General features: G+C 42.5%; 1 protein-coding gene across 4 annotated transcripts in view; it reads left to right on the top strand.

Annotated features, from left to right (window-relative positions):
• The first annotated feature begins 1,131 nt into the window (after positions 1-1,131).
• Positions 1,132-6,000, top strand: part of NDEL1 (nudE neurodevelopment protein 1 like 1) — a 28,873-nt gene continuing 24,004 nt past the window's right edge. For 3 of the 4 annotated variants that reach the window (XM_060764473.2, XM_060764471.2, XM_060764470.2), the window contains exon 1: positions 1,132-1,320. The gene's annotated coding sequence lies outside the window, so the exon portion shown is untranslated. The remainder of the gene's footprint in view (positions 1,321-6,000) is intronic. The other variant, XM_060764472.2, reaches the window with a different exon arrangement.

Below are 6,000 nucleotides of genomic sequence, written 5' to 3'. Positions count from 1 at the left end.
GTGGAGAGAATACTCAGACTTGCATGCCATTTTATGTAGCTTTGGGCTGGAGGGGGGAACCAGTATGAAACCAAGGGCCCTTCTACATAGCCCTATATCCCAGAATAACAAGGCAGAAAATCCCACAATATCTTCTTTGATCTGGGTTACCTGAGTCCACACTCAGATAATGTGGGATTTTCTGCCTTGATATTCTGGGATATAGGGCTGTGTGGAAGGCCCTTGTTTATTTCTCCTGTGGTAGAAACAGGATAATTTATGTTTTCAGCTGGTATCAAATCCTACCCTGACCCTGTTTTCCTAGAACATTCATCACATGACAAACTTGAAGAAATCAACACTTTATGTCACCACATTAAACAGTTTTTGGCATGTCCTAACACTACGATCTAAGGGCCCTTCCAGACAGCCAGATTACCCAGAAGATCAAGGCAGAAAATCCCACAGTATCTGCTTTAAACTGGGTTTTCTGAGTCCACACTATTAATTCCAGTTCAAAGCAGATCATGTGGGATTTTATTCAGCTATGTGGGAGGGGGCCGTGTGAAAATTTTGACAGCTGTCAAACATCTTTTCTCTCCGTTTAAAGCATAATCCCGTGTATACCTTCATAACGATGGTGGCATGTATAAAACACACACAAGTTCTCCAGTATTATCAATAGGACTTTGTTAATGGGGTTTGTAGTTTTGTAAGGCACCAGGTTCGAATCCGGGGAGCGGGGTGAGTTCCCGCTGTTAGCGCCAGCTTCTACCAACTTTGCAGTTTGAAAGCATGCGAGTGTGAGTAGATCAAGAGGGACCGTTTCTGCGGGAAGATAACGGCGCTCCATCCACATGACCTTGGAGGCGTCTACGGACAACGCCAGCTTTTCGGCTTAGAAATGGAGATGAGCACCATCGGACAGTGTCAGGGAAAACCTTTACCTTTTAAGGGACCAGCACTCATTGGCAGAGAACAACAGAGGCCCTGTATAACTACAAATCCCATGGTGGTATAGCATTAAGCCTGTTCAGGTCCTGCATTCCGTATTTCACAATGCCGAGGCAGCATTGTGGCCCCGCCTACCGAGAACTGACGCGGGTTCCCGCCAGCGGCGCCTCATCTGCATGATCCCGCCCCTTTCTCTTGGCCCCGCCCCTCCAGGGCGTTGAGCTTTTCTCGTGCCGGGCCTCGCCTCCCTCTGTGACGTATCACTGACGCCTGCTGCCCCGGATGAGGCTGGGTTCGGAGTGTGTCAGCGACTGTGTGGGGATGCGGCGGAGGCGGCAGTAGTAGCAGGAGGAGCAGCAGCAGCAGGTTCCGCGAGAGAGACAGCTGGTAAGGCGCACCAGGCGGGGCCTGGCAGGGAGGGAGGCAGGGAGGATGTCCGGGTACTAGGGCACGGTGTTGTCGAATCCGGCTGGGCCCCCCTCCCTTCCCGAAAAAGCTCCCGTTTCCCTCCTTCCCCGATTGGCCGCTAATTGACAACGGGGCAGATTCCGCCCCTTAGCGGGCGCTTATTAGTTGAAACCAGCGGCACGGCTCGCCGCGATTGGCTCGAAGCGCTGTCACTCACGGAGTAGGGCGGTGGCGAGTGTCCCCTGAGGGAGCCGGGAGGGGGTTCACGAGGTGACCGTTGGCGTGTCGCTCGCACCCTGAGTGGGGGGGGGGGCGAATTGGGAGGCGGGGGCCGCGCGCGTGGCGTCTCCTTCAAGGCCCGCGTGGCCTCGTGACTCTTCGGACCCGCCTCGCGCGATTCTGGCGCCTGCCTCTTCCAGCTCCCGCCGGCCTGGGCCCTCTTTTATGCCGAAAGGGGCACCCGCCTGCCTCGACTCCTTCCCCTCTTTCACCTTCCGCTCTTCGCAGCTCAACGCCCGCCCCGGGGCCAGTCGCTTGGCCTTTTCTCGAAGGACCGGGCCTACTAGGAGCATCTGAAGAGCATCCGGGTCGAGGGAGCCTCTGGCAACATCTCCCTCCCCCACGTCTTTCTATTTGGTCATGCTTGACTCACGTTAAAGTTCTGGGGTTTCCACCTGAACACCCATTCTCTAAGTACTTCATAACACTAGAGAATGAATCTACATTAAATACGGTTTCTTCTTCTGCAGAATTCTGGGGTCTGTAGTTTAGGGAGGAGCCTTTAACAGCCTCACTAAACTACAAACCCCAGAATTCTGTGGCAGGCAGAAACCGGATTTAAAGTGGATTCATTCTCTAGTGTGATGAAATCATCTCTCTAGGCCTCCAGGTGATTTGTATTCCAATTCCCAAAAGCGTGAAATACTTTGGCCAGTAATCAGACATTCTGGGAACTGAAATCTGAAACACCTGGGAGGCAGGAGCTGGGGAGTCATTTACTAGAACTAAGGCCCCATCTACATTGACCATCAGACTGGCAGCCAGACACAGAAGTGGATGAAAGAAAACCCCTTCATATGTACCAATGCTCTGTGGTTTGTCATCACCATCCTGGCCGCAAACTGGTTCCAGAATTTCCTGTTTAATCGTCTGCACAGCTAAACCAGCATACTTTAATTCTGGTTTGAAACTGCATTAAATGGGGCTGAAGTAATAGCAAATAAGTCACAGCTGACAGATTCCCATTCTGTAAGAAGTGTATTTTTTTGGAGATAACTCGTTTGTAGTTGAGCAACATCCTCCCTCATTGTAAAATCATGATAAAGTTCTGGGTGCCCTGGTCAGTAGCTGAACTTTCCCAACTCCCTAAAACAAAACTTATTTGTCAGTTCAGGCCAGTATCAAATCTTTTGAGGGTTATACATAGACCAAAGGCCTATCAGATCTCCTTTCTGTTCCCATGTTGACCAAACAAATGCTAATTGAAAACCCACAAGCAGAACATGAGTGCATCAGCAATTATTATTATTATTATTATTATTTATTTGTACCCCGCCACCATCTCCCTGAAGGGACTCGGCATATCTAACAAAGCACTAAAGTGCCACACATAAAATAGAATTATATATCATCAAAACAAGGCACACTTTGACTGAATATAAACAACGGACAATATCAATCAATAAATTTTTTAAAATTAAAAATTCTAAAACATGTCATATCTCTCCCTTCACACTTGTGCTTATCTATGATTGGCATACAAAATATACAACTTCTAATACTGGAAATATATAATATCATGACTAATAAGTATTGGTGGTTTTGTTAGTGAATTCTAGAGTTTAAATATGTGTTGTGTGAATAAGGATCTTCTTCCCACATCTTCTGTGTAAAATCCTGGGAAGTCTGAATTCCTTTTTATTGGACCCTGTAATTTGCCGTTCTCTCCCACACACATAAAACTTTCATAAATCAGGTTAAAGTGCTGGCCACAACTGTAAAGAGCTTATGAATATTTACTTTTTGTGAATTATGCTGTAGTGCACTATTAAATATATTGTTTCATGCCCTCACTCTTGGTTTGAGTCAAAAAGATAAAAATTAGCATGATTTGTTTTTATATTTGATATGTATAAATTGTGTCTTCATAATTTTATATCATGAGGAAATGTAGGGAAGGTGAATTGAATGGTCTCTCCACTGTTTGCATTCCATTCTGACTGCTATTATTGAAGCCTAAGAGACATAGGGGAGAAATCTACAGTAAGGGAGCATGGGTAGGTTGAGGGTTTCAGTTTTCCTCCCCTGAACCAGTCTTTGCTCTTAGACCTTGATGCACTTTCACAAACTGTTACAAATGTGATTGCTTCTGTCACGTGCAACTGTACATATTCTTCCTTTGTCAGTCTTACTTGCATCTTTCTTTGTAGCATTCTGCTGTGTCACATTTCAGATTCCAGTCTCCTTGGAAAGGGACCTCTCTTGTTTGTTTGTAAAACATCATATACATTGGATCATTATTATCTCAATAACAAGAATAGCTTATTTACTAATTTTGATATTTTGCTGTAAAATTAAAGCCTCTTAGGCCCCTTCTGCATTGCCGTGTAAAATCCAAATTATCTGCTTTGATAGTCTGGATTATATGGCAGTGTAGAAGGGGCCTTAATTACTATCCTGTTAAACTTGGGTAAAGGAAAAGCCAAGGTGTTCAGCTGTCAAACAGTTGCTAAGATATACAAATATACTGATGATGTCGGAGTACTGAGTTCCCATGAGTCACTGGAAATATTATCCTGTTGCTGAATTAAGAAAGTGGCAGTTATGCAAACAGATACCACATGTTATGCAGTACAGATGTCAACTTATTGGAAGTATTTGTGATACACAAGCCCCAAACCAAAATACAGCCTAAATGAACACAAACTGTTGACCTGATGTTCACCCAGCAAAGAACACTGCTTTGGGAGATTAATTGGTAGGAATATTTATGAATAAATTCCACAATTGCTACTCTTTCCACTGTACTGTGCTATGTGAATATTTCTCTGGTTGCATCTTTGATCACTCAATATATTCAGCTGTTACTTGCCTGATTAGTAGATATATTTCTGGTTCAATCCAGGTGATGGCATTGCTTCATTCAATAAGACAGTCAATTTGTTCAGCATTTGATAGACGATGGAAGCAAATCTAGGAAAGTAAACTTCATTGAGAATTCACTTCTTTGATTTAAGATGGATTGGAAATCAAGGCTGGGATGTACAAAAGTGTGAATGTTTTAAAGCACTGGTATAAAATTTATAATTCTCTCTGATAATGTAAATGATTGCCTCTGAAAGTTGAAATACTGAAGGACTGATGTGTTCAAACCTAATTCCTATGATATTTCCCAGACTTTAAAAGCTAGAGAAGGTCTGAGGTTAAATGCTCAGCTGTTCAGAGACAAGGTAGTGCAGTCATTGGATCCTAGGCACAGGTTGACAGCTCCTGCAAGTATTATGGGAGGAATAGGTCTAAATGTTACAGCATGAACAAATAGATAATATTGCAATAGCATAATGTCTGATATCCTTTCCATAGCTTTAAAGAGCTTGGAAATTGAAAACTTAACAAGTTACAGTTGTTGATCTGGTAGCTGATCATTGTTGTATTGCATTCTTTTGCTAACAAATGTTTTTTGGGTACAAGCTCTATTTGTTTAATATGGAGGTCTGCTCTTTCTGGAGAGTGTGGATTCAGGTATTTCTGTTTGCAGTATGGCTGAAAAATCTTGATCTTTAATCTTGAACTTGTTTTGTGTATGTTGACCTTAACATTAAGCAGCTACTTGTTAAGCTAAGTGCAAAGGTACCTCAAGACCAAAATATATACTGAATGCACTTAAGTGTAACATTTCTGTGGTAGGAGTAATACATTTTCTTTCTCTAAGTTCTCATCCTGATGGGAAAGCAGTCTTTCAGAGAAAATATGAATTAAGCATGGTTTCTTTTCCAGCCTTTTATTTACTTCATTTAGGTCCTGCCTTTTTTCTATTATAGGTGACTTAGGTGGGTTTATCTTGGCTTGGTGCTCCTTATTTCTTTTTAAAAAGTTGGAGAAAGTTCTATTTCATTGTGTTTTGTACTTAGCGTGTTGGTTATGTGTATTTTGCACTTAATGTCTCGTTAGGATACAATTTCTTTAAAAGTACAAGGCTTTAAAACATCAGAGTTCTTTCCCAGAGATTTGCTGATTGGCATTAGAGCAAAGAGGAAGAAATGGCTGACTCACATTTAATGCTTGCCCAAGGGAGAGTGAGACACAATAACTCTGAGGATACTTGCATCATTATTGAAATACATATAGACTTTGAAAAGTGACAACAGAAATAAAAATATCAATGGAAAAATAAGTTAACTAAAAATGATTCACTGGGCATAATTATATTACATAGCATTTGTTTTTCCAAGGAGGGAAATAACAGCTTACATTGTCACTGGGATATTAGGCTGGAGTATATGATAGAGTTAGCTTAAACATCCTTAAACAGGGGTACTCAAACTTTTTAAGCATGTCCTCTATAACAAAGTGAGGAGTGTTATTGTCAACTAATTTTTAACTTAGTAGACATGTCTTCTTTTATCTTCTTGAATTATCTCATGTTCTTTTCTTCTCTTC

Source organism: Anolis sagrei, chromosome 2 (assembly GCF_037176765.1).
Source record: "Anolis sagrei isolate rAnoSag1 chromosome 2, rAnoSag1.mat, whole genome shotgun sequence".
In the NCBI taxonomy this organism is placed as follows: Eukaryota; Metazoa; Chordata; class Lepidosauria; order Squamata; family Dactyloidae; genus Anolis; species Anolis sagrei.
This window is presented reverse-complemented; position numbering and strand designations above follow the sequence as displayed.